Below are 19,956 nucleotides of genomic sequence, written 5' to 3' on the forward strand. Positions count from 1 at the left end.
GCTGAACACAGCATGTCAGCATGTTCCCGTATACCTCTACATCCGTCCCGTGGCTTTCGTCCGCAGTGCAATCACCCAAAAGTGCCAACATGCTGGCAGTTCCATTGGCAGCCAGACGTACCCAAGCCTTGAGCCTGCTTCATCTCAAGAATTGTTCCTTCTTTTTAACCACACTTTCTTCTTTCTATCAAGTTTAACAGTGTTTACATTTTGTTTACCTGCTTCGTTTTTGCTTTTTTACTCAGCAATACTCATTCTCCATGGTTTCATTATCAACTTCACTCCTAATTTCACTGTATTTCAAAGCTAAAAAACAACAAAAGCTTTCTGATTTCTACCTGCAAGCTTGCCATTCTGTATTCTTGTGCTTGGAAATTGTGATGGACCAGTTCCCTTTATAACTCTTAAAGATTTTTGCTTAAAATGGTGCAGCTGGGGAAGAATTCTTCCTTTTCTTATACTGACGCAATGTCCAAATAGTTATGGACTGTGATATTCATTTTATTTATTCAGACTCTCCTGCATCATCTCTACTCCCACTCGTTCTTCTTCTCTTCTGTATACTGTTCGAGTGCAGTGTTTGCCTAATGATGAGCTTCAGAGAACAAGTGCAAGAGTAAAAGGAGGTTGTTGAGAAGGCTGGCCATGTACTGCTGCGCTGATCGCACAGCGGGGCTCTGCAAAAGCCTCCGAAAGTCTTTCTAATGTCAAGCAATGTGTGGGAGGTGCACTCTTCTACCAACAGTGTGTGTCCAGATTAATGAGCCGGGTTATGGATCCCCCATGCCGCTGTTATCCGACCATCTACTCTAAATGTGAGCACCAGATTGAAAGTATTTGCTCCTTTTCTCTTAATTCCTCCCACCTCTTACCCTCCCTCTCAGGCCTATTACTCATATTCTTTAGAGGTCGCAGTGCCCTTGAGTTTGCTAGCCTGAGAATGAAAACATGCCGATTACAGTGAAGATGAATCTTTTGGGGCAGAGGGGGTTATTGTGCTTAAATGGGCAGGACTGGATGCAAGCGTACACTCCTTTGTTCTGGTATGCAGGTAAACAACAGCAGAATCTCCCACAGTAAAGGGGCATGTCTGTACCCAGGGCTGCATATCAATAATGCAGGGAGGCTAGGGTTTCCTGCTGTTTTATTAGGCTGCTCCTTCTATCTGCTTCAGGATCTGACATTTGCAATAAAAAGCAAAGTGTCTCAAGAAAATGTGACTCTACTTCAAAACTACTTCAAGGCTAGATTGTTTTCAGTAGTTTGTTACTGCTTCTGTTGATTCTTAAGAGTTTAGTTGAACCCACTAAGTTCAATGTTATCATTGATAATGGCCCTAACCCTGACCAAAACTCTAACCTTTGGTAATCATGTTAGTTATTATTAAACTGTTCTCCTAAATCTTGACAATGAAGTTGCATAATAATAATAATGATAATAATAATCTTACTATAATTATCATATGTACGTATGTAGTCCGTTCCTTAAGTCCTTGTTAGTGAATCTTGATTAAACTTAATATATGAATTGCTTAGGGTATCAGTATCTATATAGCTTTTGGGAATTATTTTATTAACATTCAAATCCTTACAAATATTGTATACTACAAGCACTACTAGCTGATCTCCGCTAACAACCTGTCACCTTACGTGTATGTTACATCACATGTATATTATGTGTACATTGTGGTTTATAACTAAATGTTCCTAAACAAATTGTAGCACAGATGCAGTTTGAGGTCACTGAAATGTTTTGCCTTGCAAGTCTGTAAATAAGTGTTTATCAGACAGTGATGCTAATAGTAACTGATTACTTTGTTCTGCAGAAGGAATATCTAGCTTGCAAAGAAAAAGAAGAAAAAACACATATAGTGATATAATGAGGATAAAAAGAATAACATGATTAGTTAACATACATGTCTGCCTTAATACCTTAATGAAGCGCCACAGACTTAGGCGTAGGCGAAGAAAGATGCCCAACGGATTTACTTTACCAAATGGACCATCCCAGCCTTGCCGTAATGGTCTATTTGATTCACCTTTTATTGTTTATTTTATTTTATTTTCACTTGCTAAATACGGGACAGACTTGACTGGGGAGAAAGAAAGAGGGAAAGAAAAACAGCGGAGAAGAGGGCAAAAAACAAAAACCAACAAAATAAGCAGACAAAAAATACATGTATCAATCACCTGGATCACCTGTTGAGAACGAAAAAAAAAAAGGAAAACAAGCAGAAGAAAACGAGAGCAATAGAATAAACAACATCACGATGATCTATGGGAATATAACAGTAAATACTAAATATTAAACATTTTTGTGCAGCACGTAAGATCGACAGCGCACAGTGTGCTTTGAGGTAGGAGCCAAAAAGGGTGTAGTTTGTGTGTGTGTGAGCACCCGTGTGCACACCTGTGAGCATGAACGCGCTTGTATTTAAAAGTATGTAGTAGTTCATGTTAGGGCTGGGCCATATTATTCACGGTAATACCGGTATAATGTTAAGCAACGATAGGAAAATGAAATATCGCGATAGAATGGGAGTAAAACGCGCATGCGCAGTGCCTTTGTTTTCATGCGCACATGGCCGATTGTTGAGTGAAACAGATGAACCAGAATTGGTTTGTAAAAATGGAGCAACTTCAGTGATGCGGAACTGGTTTGGTGTTTGTCCGTCAGATACACAACAAAGCACATTTCTTTGCAGAACATGCAAGCGGGCGTTGTTATTGTCGTATTTGTCGGACTAAGATGCTCTTAAATCTGGGAGTAATCTGGGTCCTAAACTCCGTATGCTTCAGGTCAAACAACACTGCAGCATCACTGAGAGTTAAAAACTGTCTAAATTCTTTCATCTTTAATAAAACGATCAGCGTTGCTGCTTTACCAGGTGTAACTATAAAGTTTAACTTCCAGGCATCCATGAAAACAAAAGTTATTACATTTAAGAAGTTAGCAGGAAGCTAGCGGAAGTTAGCTCGCTAGTTTCGCTAGTTACCTAAGCATGATATAGCATGTTCTGACTGAGAGATTTCTGAAAAAAATCAAACGTACAGCTCTGCTATCACTTCCAACATCAATGAAGACAGGAAACTAAACAGCAGTGACGTTTGTAGGGTTACTGAAGTTGGGCTAGCTGGTATGTAATTATGTGCTACGTGATCGCTAGCGACACAGCTATGTTAGCATAACATAAACAGTGAAGCTGGGGGACGAACACTAACACTTTTCCACTTATAAAAGTTAACGTGAAGGTTCCTGATGGTTAGAGACAAATGCAATCGCATGGCAGGATGCTGTAAACGGACCAAACTTCAGTCAGGAGAACAACTGAGATAATCCATCCATAATACGAGGTTAGTCATTAATATACTGCAACAACATGGGAATAGAGCAGCTGCCAGAGAATTCAACATTAATGAATCAATGGTACAGAAGTGGAGGAAGCAAGAAGAATGAGTTTAATAAAGTTTGATTTATCTGACTGCTTTGTTTCGCTTAATGTGCCTTATAATCCCGTGCACCTTATGTGGTCTGAAAAATACGTACTGCACACTGCAGTTTAATGTTGCAAAGCACCTCTTTTTAACGTCAGTGGATATTATACATGGTTATGCTCAGGATATGTCAGCCCATTTCTACTGGAAATGCCTTTTGGTTAAACTTTCAGCAAGGAATTTGCATTTGCACTGTTACATTTTTATAAAGCTTTAATGTACATAAAAACCAGCTTCTTGTTTAAGTGAAAATAAATGGAAGGTTGTCTTTTTGCGCTAGTAATGTTGTGGAGTTGTATTTTGTCTCGCATCAATTATATCGTCGGTTATATCGTTATCGCAAATTTTCAAATATATATTGTGATAAATATTTTTGGCCATATCGCCCTGCTCTAGTTCATGTAATGATCTGCTAAAGGGTGCCATCTATGTTGAATTAGACCTCAGAGAGTAAATAACATCACCAGGTGCACACTTATGTGTGGTGTACCATGTTTCTTCTGTGCTTCCTCACCTCTGGGCACACGTTCTGTAACAAACACACAGATAAATGTTTCTTTGTCAGAAAAACAAGTGCAACAACCCCCTAAAAAAGTCAACAACAAAAAATGTCTTGGCTGCAGCACATGGTTCAGCACACAGATGTTTGTCTTTGTCTGCTGAACCTTCCTCAGAGCACAACTTGCTGCACCCAAGAGAAATCCACAAGCTAGACAATTTTCTGTTTACACAGGGAAGACCCTCATACTTAGGGGAAATAAACAGCTAATACACTGACTAGTGTAGCAAAGGCCCACAGCAAGACAGAAGGCAGAACTGATTTAATATAAGTAAGTTTTTCTTTTGTTGTTTAATTTAAATCTCAGATAGCAACAGCAGTTTTCAGATACAGGGGATGTGGGCAAGAGGAAGGACAATTAGAGTAATTAGAGGAAGACTAATCAGTAAATATAGCTGGCAAAAACAGATCTGTTCACCGACAGAAAAGATTAGTCATATGATGAGCGATGAACCAGTCCAGTGAACAGTGAAGGTTCATTTCAAACTATATTATCATCACAGTAAATCAGGCTGTTCAAGGTCTATGGGCACATTTATATTGTACTGTGTAAACATGTATCTGGTACGGCTTTTCTGGGGCAAAATAATAGGTGTGACCCCCCCCCAAAAAAATCCTTGGTATGGATGCTATCGATATTTAAATTGATCCGCCACCTTTACTGAGCGCACACCTTTAATGAGTGCCAGTCAGGCTAAAAAAGGTAATATCACTAACTAATACACCATGTTAGTTAACCATGCTAATACCTACTAATCGCCACCAAGCCAAGTGCCTGTCTCCCACTCTAACTGTGCTTGATCACATTTTCTTAAACTTCTTCTCTTTTATTCCAAATCGTATCATAACATAAGAATATAGCAGGACTTTTTTGCCTTTTTTTTTTGTAAGTGTCAACACAAATGTAGATATTTCTACACAAGCTAAGTGCGACAAGCCACTATACAGGATATAGCAGATAAGATCAGGACATTAATGCCAGATCAAAATAAGTTTTTCCAATTATTAAAAAACACTAATATACAGAAACAAATGAATGTGGGATCCTGAAAAAACAAATCTACAAACTCCACCAGCAGCGGGGTGAAGTGTCACCAAAAGCCAAAGCGTCCATACGGCGCTGCTATCTGTGTCCACCAGCAGTAACTGCAACATTATATGGGATGCCTGCTTGTTCCTCAGATGTCATTTCCAGCCTCCACAGCGTCTGAATCCCAATGGCTTCCTCTTTGTTTGGCTGCCACACCACATTGGTGCCATGCTACTATGGAGCGCAGTGCATTGTGGGTACAACCCCCCCCCCCTCCCCTTACATGTTGCTGAAGGGTGAAAGGAGCTATAAATAACCACTGCGCTCTCGTGGTCCATTCATGTGTAAACTCATGCAGCATGGCTTGTATCACGCTCTGCACACTCAAACACGCGTACACACACACATACATGCACACACTCACACTGCTTACTGAATAAACCAATATTCATGTTTATGTATCATCTGTTCAAATGTGGAGCTACTGTATATGGATATGACAAGATAAAATAACCACTGGTTATATGAAGGGTAAAGCTGAGTATTTATGTGGATTCAGAGCCGCTTCTGCTCTCAGCCATGTTCAGGCTGGTATGACTCACATGCATCTGGCTTTGGCTAGATAACCCCTATCATTTTGCTACTGTGAAGATGATTTCAAAGAAATTTCACCGCATCCTCGATGTCACTGCAAACACCAGAGCCTGTTGCCTAGGAAACCACCTTGGCATGTCCCAAGTGTCTCTCGACACATTGGTAAAAAATAATCTATGAAAAAGAACAGAAAAATGTCGAGGGTGTTGTTGGTGCAGGAGGCCTCGCTATGGCACATATATGTGTGCATCTTGTGGTGCACTCATGCTTGGTGGTGTGCCTTCAGTTGCACTCACATGCAGTGGTTTTGATATCGCTTACAGTTATTGATGCGTTAAAGGAAGAGCTAGTTGAAATCCGAGTCCTGCCACTTGAGAGTTATTGGGTGTGGCAGATGCTGCGAACATCCTGATAAAGCATTCTGTGACAGTTATCTGAACATTTAGGTCAACAGAGCACATGTTAAGTTCCAAGTGTGAGAAGATCGAGCCCAGTCAATATAATCCAGCAGCACCACCTGCTCAGGGAACACCTTTGCAACAGAAGTCTGCTATCATTTTTGCTGCATGTATACGCGCGTCATTTAGAGCTCCTGTTTGAATGAGCTCCTCTTATTCAAACAGGTGCGGATCTCTTGTTTTCTCTCCTCCTGTTTTGGAACAACATGATTATGCATCTCCCGTCTTTGTTCGGTACATTGCACAAAGGCGGCTCAGGTGCTGTGGTTGTAAAATAGAGCAGGAAAAATCTGTGTTTGTGTGCGCATGCACATTTGCGAACAAAATAAAATAATAAATGTGCGGAATAGTGTAGAGGCTATTATAATCTTCATGTCACAAATAACCTTGTGTAACGGCTAAACTGTTCCCTAGGCTTTAAATGAAGGACACAAGCTGTATGCTGATAAGGTATACTGTGGCCACAGTACAAGACTGACCCTCCTGTTTTTAAGCTATAATGGATGTTTTACATTTATTTTTCAGGAACAATCAATAAAACCAAAATTGGGGTTGTAATTCGCAAAATACCACAGAATGAAGCCTCCCAACTGTACTTTAAGCATTTCAGGTGCCTGAGTGTGTCCATGCTACTGCAGGCCATCACACGAGAATCCTCCACACAAATATGTGTGTTTGCTACACTATATTGCCAAATGTATTCACTCGGCCACCATAATCATTGAATTCAAGTGTTTCACTTCCATGGCCACAGGTGTATATCAAGCACCTAGGCATGCAGACTGCTTGCTCAAACATTTTCAAAAGAATGGGTCGCTCTCAGGAGCTCACAGTGAATATTGTGATAGGATTTGCACTGTGATAGTGCAACAAGTCCAGTGGTTAAATTGCCTCACTACTAAATATTTCACGGTCAGCTGTTAGTAGTATTATAACAAACTGGAATGGAATAGGAGAGACAGTAGCTCAGCCACGAAGTTGTAGGGCACATGAAATCACAGACCAGGGTCAATGGATGCTGAAGGTCACCAACTTTCACCAGAGTCAATCGCTTCAGACCTCTAAACTTCATGTGGTCTTCAGATTAGCTCAACAACAGCACATAGAAAACTTCATGGAATGATTTTCCATGGCTGAGCAGCTGCATCCAAGCCTTACATCACCAAGCACAATGGAAAGCGTCGGATGCAGTGGTGTATAGCACGCTGCCGAGCTCAATCAACGGAGTCGTGAGCCTAACTGATTTTAACATAACCTGGATTATGTGGAGAGTTTTGGAATTTGGTGGACCTGACTACTAATAATTAACAGCAAACCTGGGAATTCATTTTTACACATAAAAGTACAATTTCACTGTTGCAACAGGTGAACTATGACAAAAGATTTGAACCAGAATCTGGACTAGAAGCTAGGACTGTGCTGGTGTTTCCCATGCAGAGAGGGTGCAGACAGGCAGCCATGCCATAAAAATATTTATGATTCCATCTGCTGCATATTTGTGCACACAGTACACGGAACGTGGATCGAAACATGCAAATAGTTGTTAGTCAGGGTGATTATATCTGTGCGTGCTAGCACTCAGCTACGCTGGGTCCCCAGTGTCACTCGTTCCTACTCATACTCGCACGTATAAATAATTACGGTAAAAGGGAAGAGGAGGGGAGACAATGAGTCAGGAGTTCCTGCTGAATTGCTGCTAAGAATCTTAATCTGAACTGAGACTCTACCCACGTTCCTATCCTGCAGTACGATTGGGATTCGCTTCTCATGCCTTTTTGAAATATTTCCTTCGACTTTATCCTGCACAGTTTCACACAAGCAGATCTGACCAGATTCTTTATTTAATGTTCACAACCTGCAGCTAGAATCTGACATGCTGATTAGGGTAGATTTAAGCAAAATCTTTATGGAGATAGTAGATGTAGTAGCTTTGTATTTTGCATCACTGTCTTACAGCAGCACTGACCCTCACAGGAGGAAATACAGAGAGAGAGAGACTGACAGACAGAGATGAAAAGCGTAGGATGACGCAGGCTGCTGACTCATCAGCCCTGTAGGGATTATCCTTCACACACTTTACATGTTTGTGTGTTCGTGCGTGTGCTGTGGGCATGTGCACCGCCTTACTATTTGAGAGGACGTGCGCAGTCATCATTGCTGCATGATGAAAGCATGACAGAGGAAGCAAAAAAGCCAGCGGACTTGTAACACGACTGTCAAAGACAAAACGCCCTTGAACGCAATTTTTACATCATTATTCATTCATTTTCTCTCCCACCTACTCATACCGATGAATACAGGTTTTGATTTGTTCATGGGATGAGGAAAAATTAACAGCAGTCCATAAATAAATAATTTTATCGAGAGAAGGTGCAGAGATACGTTTGTCTACACCGCTTGTGGTTCTCGCTGGAATGTCAATGAAAATTTTACTTTTGCTCAAAGCAGACTTACACGATGTCTCCAAACATCATGTCAAGGATGCTGAGTAAAGCCAGAGTCTCCATGAACAAAGACAAAGTCTAAATCCAGAAGATTCTTGTCTATACCAAAAAACCTCTACAGTTTGGAACTATTTAATGTCGCTAAATTGTTTTTTGTTGTTGTTGGCATTTGCCTTACCATTTTTTCTTTCTAACCTGTCAGTGGCACATTCCTTAAAAAATGAAATCCCTCAAACACCATGAGTATGCTAGTATCAAGCTGGACCTCGTACTGTCTTCCAAAATGCCATAAGGCTTTCTGACAAACATTCAGCAAGGTGCAGGAAACATTCCTTTGAGATTTTGGTCCACAACCTGAAAGCATGACATAGTTGCTGCAGATCTGTTGGCAGCTCATCTATGATGCTAATCTGTGTACCGTCACGTCCACATCACTGATTTCAAATGATGCTCAGGTGGTATTAGGGGGCTTAAAGTGTGCCAAAACAATGTCCCCCACATTATTATACCACCACTAGGAGTCTAAACCCTTGATACAAGCTGGATTGATCCATGCTTTCATGTTCTTTATGCCTAACTCTGACCCTACCATTCAAATGCCACAGCAGAAATTGAGACTCATCATACCAGGCAACATTTTTCAGTCTTCCATTGTCCATTTGTGAAAACTGCAGCCTCAGTTTCATGCTCTTAGCTGACAGGTGTGGCACTCAGTTTGGTCTTCTGCTGCTGCGGCTCATCTGCTTCAAGGCACAACATTGTGTCCATTCAGAGATGCTCTTCTGCATACCTTGGTATTGACGAGGGATTAGTCGAGTTACTGTTGTCTTCCTTTCATCTTGAAGAAGTCTGATCATTCTGCTGTGACCTCTAGCAGCATTAAGACTTTTTCTCCCAGAGAACTGCTGTTCTTTGGATATTTTCTCTTTTTCAGACTATTCTCTATAAATCAACCATGTGACCATTCAAGGAAAGGCAGTTTGGGCACGCCATTGAGCATTTACATGACTCTAGATGTTGGTGTCCACTTCAGTTTTCTGTTGATTAAAAAAAATAATAGATATGGAAACAAAAACATTTTATACTATTATACTAGCAATACAAAAGTTAACAAAACAATCTTCTATATAACTTTTTGAAACATTCAGTCTTATTTTTAAAGTAAAACTTACAAGTTCCCAATACTGGTTGCAGATTGTTCCTACTGTACGATGTACCAGGTGCAGATGCAGTGGCATTTAGTCAATAATAAGCCAAAGAGGAAAATTGAATGGACACCTCTCAGCTTTCCCCCCAGTGTGCTGCCATTAAGTGTGCAGACATAGATATGACACTGTTAATGAATCGACAAGACTCAACGGAAATATTTGGTGTCTGGCTTGCTCTGCTGTATCAAGGCTATTAAAATGACAGCGGTCATCTTTTCTCTGCCTTTCTGTCCATCACTTTGAGCACACATCTAGTTATCTCGTTCCTCACGCTTTCGCTGAAGGTATGCCTCTCCTGTCTGCCAGTGAATAGATTTCCTGCACAGAGGCTTTTCCGTTATCTCTAAAATGCTGATAAACAGGAGGGAGGAAACACAGCTAAACACTGGTCTTATTTTTGGGTGGATATTCGAAGCTTTTCGTGCTTTGTCCTCTTTATCAGCTTTATTTTTGAGCAACAAACATTTAATATTCAAGTGGAAAATGTAGGAGTTAGCTAACGTTATTTGATTGAAAATGTGTTTAAGAAATTAAAATGACCTTTAAAGTTGCTTTAATTAATTAAAATATAAGAGTTTTGTTAAGAAGAATGTCTCATGACAGTGACGTAAGCGAGTGCGACGTTCGTGACAACAGCTGTGTGCAGATCAACAATGGATAATATATTGAGTACGGGAGAGAGTATGAGCGTGCAGCGTTTAAAGCGTGGAAGTACTGACCTTACTTTGAGTTTGATTCCATAAAAAGTGACAAAAACATTAGTGTCCATTATGCGTGGGAATAAAACTTCTTTTTACAGCGAAAAAAACCCCTAAACTTCCAAGCAAGCACCGAGTGCACAACGACGTAATGGGAAACTCACAGAGAAACTCGCGGATTCTTCCACTGACCGCGCCACACCTGCACCAGGGTAAACCTCCGCCTACCCCACTCCTGCTTTACAGGTGAAAATAGAGCAACAGGACCGCTAGTCTTTGACTTTATTTGTTTTCTGCTGTGTTTTACTTGCATCTATTTGAAAGACTGAGTGTAAACACAAAAAATATTTTATTTTATGTGCTGGAATGTGCAGAAAATAGGTTTAAATGTTAAACTAATTTCTTCCAGTCAGAGAATGTTGGATATAATTAAATTTTTGCTTGATGCATAAAGTTAAAAGATTAAAACTGATAAAACAAGTTTAAAAAAAAGAGACTTTTCCATTTGATTACATTTTATATGATGGATTATGCAGAAAAAGTAGAATTGGGCTGAAAGATCTATCGCTTTATCACCTATTCAGGTTGTAAATCGTGTTTTTAAAAAGTAACTAAGTAATTAATTACTTTTGAAAATAAGTAATCAGTAAAGTAACTTTTTGGGGGGAAGTAATCAGTAATTAGTTACTGATTACTTTTTTCAAGTAACTTGACCAACACTGGGCCAGAGGCTAGTAGATAGGTGGAATCTGTTAAATGACTCAAGAACATCAGCAGCTTAAAGTCAAATAGATACTACAGTCTTCTAGAAGCAGGACCTGTTATTCAGGAGCCATATTGGAAGCACTTATTGGGAAGCTTTTTGAAAGATTCTTTCAATTAATTTTCTATTAAGTAGACATAAAGACTGCATTTATGGAGAGTCTGATAAAGAGAAAACATGTAAAGGTTTGCAGACTTTGTCCAAAAATAAAGTTGTACAGGGAAGAGTATCTCTCTTATAATGTCTACTGCTACGCAGGTCCTCACCTAGCTGAGACCAAGGATACCACACATTTTATTTAAGTTGAACCCAAATGTGTTCTGTCTTTAAAGAAAGTATCATCTACTCAATCATAGAATGATTACAATATTGAAAAAAACAAATGCCTGAATCCTAAATTGTGGATATCCTATTGTTGTGATCTAAAATGTAACACTAAATGCGATTAAAACACTAAAAATCTGGACTCCTGGGCTCAACGACTGCAAGGATCACCAGCCCGAGGAAAACACAAAATACACATGACCCCGTGACAAAGACAATTCATTCTTGAATGAAGACATTGATCTGACTTTTTAAAATGTTGCCAATTGTGTTTATTATTAATTTGGGAAATAGAAAGGGGGGGTTGTAAAGAAGAAGGTAAAGGAAAGGGATAGAAAGAAGGAAAGAGATAGAGGAGAGAAAACCCCAACAATCCCCTCTGAGCAAGCACTAGGTGCGACAGTGGATAGGAAAAACTCCCTATAAAGGAAGAAACCTATGACAGAACCAGGCTCTAGAGGGGGCAGTCAACTGTCGGGACTGGTTGGGGGGTGAGGGTGAAAAGAGAGAGGGGGGGGGGGGAGATGGGACAGGTGTTAGGAGTTAAAGGGAGACAGGGGAGGGAGAGGTGTCAGGAGAGAAAGGGAGAGGAGAGGTGAAAATTAAGATGGAACAGAGGTGGAGGAAGACGAGGTGACATCAGCAGTAGAAAAAGTAGAAAAAGAAGAAAAAGCAGGAGTGTTCTTCCTCCAGAAGAAGCGGAAGCGTTTTTTCTTCTTTTCCATGAGCTTTTGCACGAGCACTTTTTTGTCTAGGATGAGGGTTCGCAGCTGATCGATTGTCTCTGCATTCTCCTGCTCAAGTCTCTTGCATGTTTTCTCCACTTCTTCTAATTTGGCTTGTTTGTCTTCAAGCCTTTCTTTCATTTCTCTAGATGTTGCCTCCTGCGTTAGCTTTCCCTTGTGCAGCTCTGTATAACTCTGTTGTAATTTCTTGTGCGTGTCTTCCAACTGCTGACTGCTCCTCTCGATTTCTTGAAGTGTACACTGCAGGTCTTTGTTTGTTTTCTCTAGTTGTTGCTTTAGCACCTGCATCTCAGTGTTTTTGCACTTCAAGTTGTCTGAAAGTTCCTCGAGTTCTGTGTTTTTTCTCAGCATGTCATTGAGCTTACTCTGCATCTCTGAGCATTGGTTTTGCAGTTTTTCCTTTTCCCCTTCCAGTTCAGTTGTTTTGTAGTTCAGTTTGTTATAAAGTTCTTGCAGGTTTTGGTTTTTCCTCTCAAAGTCCTGGAGAATTTCTTTGTCTTCTTTCTGCTTTATCTCCTGTTGTTCTTGGTCTTGAAGCAGCTCTTGATATTTGTGCAGTGTTTCATCAAGCTTTGCCTGCAGTGCTCCGTATTGTTCCTGCACACCTTGCATGTCTCTCTGGTTAATGTCCAGTTTTTCTTTCTCTTCAAGGATTTCTTTATTCTTTTGTAGAGCTTCATCAAGCATTACTTGCAAGTCTTCGTTGTGTTTCTCGATGTTCTGAAGCTTGCAATCCAGATGTTTCTGTTTCACGTCTTGCTGTTCTTTCTCTTGAAGGAAACCTTTATTTCGCTGCAGTGTTTTATCAAGCTTTATTTTCAGCGCTGTGTATTTTTCCTGCACGTCTTCAAGCTTGCAGTCCATCTGTTTCTGTTTAATTTCTTGTTGCTTTTGTTCTTGAAGCAACTCCTTATTTTTGTTCAGTGTTTTATCAAGCTTTACCTGAAGCGTTTTGTATTTTTCCTCCATGCCTTGGAGTTTGCGCTGCTTCATGTCCTGTTGATCTTTTTCATGGAGGAGCTCTTTAATTTTTTGCAGAGCTTCATTAAGCTTGATTTGCAAGCCTTTGTTGTGTTTCTCCATGTCCTGAAGCTTGAAATCCATTTCCTTCTGTTTTATCTCCTGTAGCCTTTTTTCTTGAAGAAACTCTTCCTTTGTGTGCGGTCTTTCATCAGGCTTTACCTGCAGCGCTCTGTATTTCTCCTCCATGTCTTGGAGTTGGCACTGCAAGTCTCTCTGGTTTATTTTCAGGTGTTCGTTCTCTTCAAGGATTTCTTTCTTTATTTTTCTCTGAGACATGTTTGAATCTGTAAACTGTCACTCTCAAAAGGATCCAAATGTTTTAAAAGATTTCTCTGGCGAATGTTTGAACGCTACAAACATAAATGCTGCAAATAACGGACTAAAAGTGGTTGTGTCTCACCCCTGTTTAAGTATTCTTTAGGATCAAAGGACAAAGTGGTCATAAGATTCTAAACGTGTTGCCAACAGATGGCGGCAGTTTTTTTGCATTTGAAAATAAACACTGGGCTGATTTTAACACCATTACAAGAAGTGCTGTTAATCATTCTTTTTAAATCATGATCAGGTTACCACAAATTGTTTTTTCATTTAGTAGAACTCAAAATGTTTGTCAGTGGGTAAACAATTCATAATGCACCTTCAGGAACATCAAGTTATTCTTAGTACTGCATACTTGCAATGAATAAGTTGTCCTAACAGTCATCTTAAGTAAACTTTACTCAATTTTTTGGAGGTAACGAGTTTACATAGTTTTTTGAGTTCTGGGAACAAAATAGATTTTACAGCGCAGTAGTTTGAACATTTATAATAACATTTCTGCACACTGGAACAAACCTGTCTCCTTTTCTAGAACTGTTGCTAACACTTATGAGATGAAAATGAATCTTCCATCGTGAAGATAGAGAGTGACAAATGTTACTTTTCTTTTTTTGTTTATATATAAACTTTAAAAACAAAATAGGAAACTTTTGAAATTACCTGGACTACCTCAGCCCAGGTGATGTAACATTAGCAAACAGAGGGTTTGATGTTGCAGAATCTTTGGAGCTGTACCATGCTGAACTGAAGAGCCCAGCTTTCACCAAAAGGAAGAACTAACTCGTGTTATGTGTCAAATTAACTGACATGTTAGGTGGTGGAGTACCCACTGCATTTTATTTATATATATATATATATATATATATATATATATATATATATATATATATATATATATATATCATCTCTTTTTTTTATAATAAATAATCAAAAACTTTATTTAAACTAAGATTTTAAAAATACGTGCAGCGATTGATGTGCTCTCAGGCATGTGCTTGAATCCACACACAAATACAAAACAATCTGACCACACGTACAACTGTTTCACAAACTCTATAAAGCATTCACACTCCAATGGAATGCATCAGAAAGCAACTTAGGATTACGATCTTGTCCAGGGATATTTCGCCTGCAGACTGGAGCAGCCAGGGATCAAACCAGAAAACTTTCTGATCAAAAGCTGACTTGTGCTAAATCCTGAACGGCAGCCACCCCATTTTAGCCAGCCAAGATTAAATGGCACATTCTTTAATTACAGAGTTAGGGATTGTTACATGGAACTCAAAAGAAATGTTGAACCCATCTCGTGTCCTGTGTCTTCTAAAGCTGTCTGTACTTTTACAGACAAAAGTTCATCAGCAAACAGTTTGCAGGCCTCTAATTATCAGGCTGTACTCAAGCGCTTGAACCTAAAAGCTGTGCTGTCATACAGAACCAAGTACCCTCCGCGGGTATATTAATGATATTTTTTCCTGTAAAATTCAGTAACTCTTCCTTTTGCTAACAGTTCCAATGTGTGTCAAAGTGTACAGGTCCTTTTCAAAAAATTAGCATATTGTGATAAAGTTCATTATTTTCTGTAATGTACTGATAAACATTAAACTTTCATATATTTTAGATTCATTACACACAACTGAAGTAGTTCAAGCCTTTCATTGTTTTAATGATGATGATTTTGGCATACAGCTCATGAAAACCCAAAATTCCTATCTCAAAAAATTAGCATATCATGAGAAGGTTAGCTATTAACCTAATCATCTGAATCAACGAATTAACTCTAAACACCTCCAAAAGATTCCTGAGGCTTTTAAAAACTCGCAGCCTGGTTCATTACTCAAAACCGCAATCATGGGTAAGACTGCCGACCTGACTGCTGTCCAGAAGGCCATCATTGACGCCCTCAAGCAAGAGGGTAAGACACAGAAAGAAATGTCTGAACGAATAGGCTGTTCCCAGAGTGCTGTATCAAGGCACCTCAGTCGGAAGTCTGTGGGAAGGAAAAAGTGTGGCAGAAAACACTGCACAACGAGAAGAGGTGACCGGACCCTGAGGAAGATTGTGGAGAAGGACCGATTCCAGACCTTGGGGGACCTGCGGAAGCAGTGGACTGAGTCTGGAGTAGAAACATCCAGAGCCACCGTGTACAGGCGTGTGCAGGAAATGGGATACAGGTGCCGCATTCCCCAGGTCAAGCCACTTTTGAACCAGAAACAGCGGCAGAAGCGCCTGACCTGGGCTACAGAGAAGCAGCACTGGACTGTTGCTCAGTGGTACTTTTTTTGGATGAAAGCAACTTTTGCATGTCATTCGGAAATCAAGGTGCCAGAGTCTGGAGGAAGACTGGGGAGAGGGAAATGCCAAAATACCTGAAATCCAGTGTCAAGTACCCACAGTCAGTGATGGTCTGGGGTGCCATGTCAGCTGCTGGTGTTGGTCCACTGTGTTTTATCAAGGGCAGGGTCAATGCAGCTAGCTATCAGGAGATTCTGGAGCACTTCATGCTTCCATCTGCTGACAAGCTTTATGGAGATGAAGATTTCATTTTTCAGCACGACCTGGCACCTGCTCACAGTGCCAAAACCACTGGTAAATGGTTTACTGACCATGGTATTACTGTGCTCAATTGGCCTGCCAACTCTCCTGACCTGAACCCCATAGAGAATCTGTGGGATATTGTGAAGAGAAAGTTGAGAGACACAAGACCCAACACTCTGGATGAGCTTAAGGCCGCTTTCGAAGCATCCTTAGCCTCCATAACACCTCAGCAGTGCCACAGGCTGATTGCCTCCATGCCACGCCGCATTGAAGCAGTCATTTCTGCAAAAGGATTCCCGACCAAGTATTGAGTGCATAACTGAACATAATTATTTGAAGGTTGACTTTTTTTGTATTAAAAACACTTTTCTTTTATTGGTCGGATGAAATATGCAAATTTTTTGAGATAGGAATTTTGGGTTTTCATGAGCTGTATGCCAAAATCATCAATATTAAACAATTAAAGGCTTGAACTACTTCAGTTGTGTGTAATGAATCTAAAATATATGAAAGTCTCATGTTTATCAGTACATTACAGAAAATAATGAACTTTATCACAATATGCTAATTTTTTGAGAAGGACCTGTATAGCAACAGCTTGTTTGTTTGCTCATTTTTGTTGAGCTATTTGAAACATTGCTTTCGAAATCAACTTGCTCTTTTAATTCTTCCTCCTCTGCACTAGAGCGAGCTAAACGAGGAAGTTCCAAGACATCAATTTTATTGAGAAAGTAAAGCATCAGCTGGAAGGTCCGCCGGGCTGTGGAATATGAAAAAAGAACTTGCTTGATAGTATTTTGTATTAAATTGCATATCACATTTAAGTACCTAATAATTAAAGGTGCCCACTTTAAAGACTGCCTATTTTATGACAGGCTGAAGACATATTGTCATATCTTCTACAGGAAGGTTATGCTTTTTGTTCCTCATCATCGGTGGCCGCGTTACAGGACGCACTCGATGACGCAGACTGGAGCATGTTCAGAAACAGCTCCGACGATGACGCCAACGTGTTTACGGAAGCGGTTGTGGGATTCATCGGGAAACTAGCGGATGATACCGTGGAGACAAAGACTATCACAACGTTTCCCAACCAGAAGCCGTGGGTGGATAAAACCATCCGCGACGCTCTGAGATCCCGCACCGCTGCCTACAACACGGGACTCATGACGGGGGACATGGACCCGTACAAAGCCGCGTCATATAACGTGCGGAGGGCGGTGAAAGAGGCGAAGCAGCGCTACGGGAGGAAACTAGAGTCACAACTCCAACAGAGTGACTCTAGGAGCCTGTGGCGGGGACTAAGGACAATAACGGACTATAAAGCACCAACAACCGGTATGACGAACGCGGCCGTGACTCTGGCAGACGAGCTGAACACTTTCTATGCTCGCTTCGAGGCTGCAGCTAAGGTCTCCAACAATGCTAGTGTTAGCAGCGCTAACGGCTGCAGACAGGAAGATACTGCCAGCACCGGAAACGTGCTCGTCATCTCCGAGCATGAAGTAAGGAGAGCCTTCAAGAGAGTGAACACCAGGAAAGCAGCAGGACCAGACGGCATCCCAGGTCGTATCCTAAGAGACTGCGCATACCAGCTAGCTCCTGTGTTCACTGAGATATTCAACATCTCTTTATCTCAGTCGGTGATCCCCACATGCTTCAAAGAGTCCATCATTGTTCCTGTCCCGAAGAAACCCCACCCTGCTTCTCTCAATGACTATCGCCCTGTAGCCCTCACCTCAGTAGTGATGAAGTGCTTTGAACGCCTGGTCAGAGACTTCATCATTTCTTCACTACCAGACACACTGGACCCACTACAGTTCGCTTACCGTCCAAATCGTTCCACAGACGATGCCATCTCTCATCTCCTCCACACATCACTCACTCACTTGGACACTAGAAGGGGGAATTATGTTAAAATGCTCTTCATAGACTACAGCTCTGCATTTAATACCATAATTCCCTCCACACTCACCACCGAGCTGGAGCATCTGGGACTCAGCTCATCTATGTGTCAGTGGATCTCCAACTTCCTAACTGGCAGACCACAGGCAGTAAGGATGGGCGGACATGTCTCAGCCTCCACCACTCTCAGCACTGGAGCCCCCCAGGGGTGTGTTCTGAGCCCCCTGCTGTACTCTTTGTACACATATGACTGTGTGGCCACTACCAGCTCCACCACCATCTTCAAGTTTGCTGACGACACCGTCGTGGTGGGCCTGATCTCTGATAACAACGAGACGGCCTACCTGAAGGAGATTAGGAATCTGGAGAACTGGTGCCAGAGGAACAACCTCCTTCTAAACGTCAGTAAGACAAAGGAGCTGATAGTGGACTTCAGCACTAAGCAGGAGAGGAACTACCAGACCCCCGTCATCAACGGGTGCCCAGTGGAGAGAGTGGACAGCTTCAAATACCTCGGAGTTCACATCACGCAGGACCTGTCATGGTCCTGTCACATCAACACCGTGGTGAAAAAGGCCCGACAGCGTCTCTACCACCTCAGACGCTTGAGAGACTTCCAACTGCCCTCCAAGGTGCTCAGGAACTTTTACTCGTGCACCATAGAGAGCATCCTGGCGGGAAACATCTTAACCTGGTTCGGGAACAGCACCATGCAGGACAGACGAGCTCTACAGAGGGTTGTGCGGTCAGCTGAGCGCACCATCCGCTCCGAGCTCCCTGACCTGCACTCAATCTACAGCAGGCGGTGCTGGACCAAGGCCAGGAAGATCGTGAAGGACCTCAGCCATCCCAACAACAGACTGTTCTCTCTGTTGAGGTCAGGAAAGCGATTCCGCTCCCTGAAGACCAACACAGAGAGACTGAGGAGGAGCTTCTTCCCGCAGGCGATACGGTCTCTCAATCACACCACCACACAGTACTGACCCACACATATGGTTCTTACACACACACTGGACTTTCTGGACTTTGTTTTTGCACAACACTGGTCACTATATTCTTCATTTCCGGTTAATACTTGTACAGCTGCTGTTATTGTGTATATATTTATTTATATTTAGATTTCTTCATACATTCTTATATAGTTCTATATTGTGTATTTTGTTGTACAGTTATTTTATTTTCAACTTTAATTTATATATTTTATCTTATTCTTCCCAGTTAAATTTACCCTTCATTCTAATTTGTGTTGTACAGTTATTTCATTTTTAACCTTAATTTATATTTTATTCCTTCCTAGTTAAATTTACCCTTTTTAATTTTTCATATTTATTTCCTATCTTATTCATAGCCTTTCCTTTTTTGTTTTCTTTAGGTCACGAGCAGTTGTCCAAGCATTTCACTACATATCGTACTGTGTATGACTGTGTACGTGACAAATAAAATTTGAATTTGAATTTGAAATGTATTTAATTATTAACATGGATTATTGATATCGGTAATTTATGATTTAATATCGCTCAGCTACTTAACAACTCTAAAAACTTTTTTTCCTTCCTGGTGGTGCACTGACTGCCCTCCATAGGTCCACACGTCTGATTGAAAGTGCAGTTCTTGCTTCATTTTCTTCTCTGTGTCTTTCTGCTGTGGAATATTCCACTGCCTTCCTCTCCACGCTCTGCCTGCTGGTGTTAATGACTGGTTGCAGAAACGAAACAAAGCAGCAGCCAGTGTGACTCACACCAGGCTCTAGTGGCATAATGTGAAGAGCTCATCTAAGTACATTTCAATATGATGGAAATCAGCAGCTTCCCAACGCAGCTCTGCTCACACAGATAAGCTCTTCTTGCTTGCACAGAT

General features: G+C 41.0%; 1 protein-coding gene across 1 annotated transcript in view; it reads left to right on the plus strand.

The window, feature by feature from the left end:
- snap91a (synaptosome associated protein 91a) overlaps nt 1-19,956 on the plus strand; it is a 63,482-nt gene that overhangs the window by 8,472 nt on the left and 35,054 nt on the right. The gene's annotated exons all lie outside the window — the stretch shown is intronic.

The sequence above is a fragment of the Astatotilapia calliptera genome, chromosome 11 (genome assembly GCF_964374335.1).
Source record: "Astatotilapia calliptera chromosome 11, fAstCal68.1, whole genome shotgun sequence".
NCBI lineage: Eukaryota > Metazoa > Chordata > Actinopteri > Cichliformes > Cichlidae > Astatotilapia > Astatotilapia calliptera.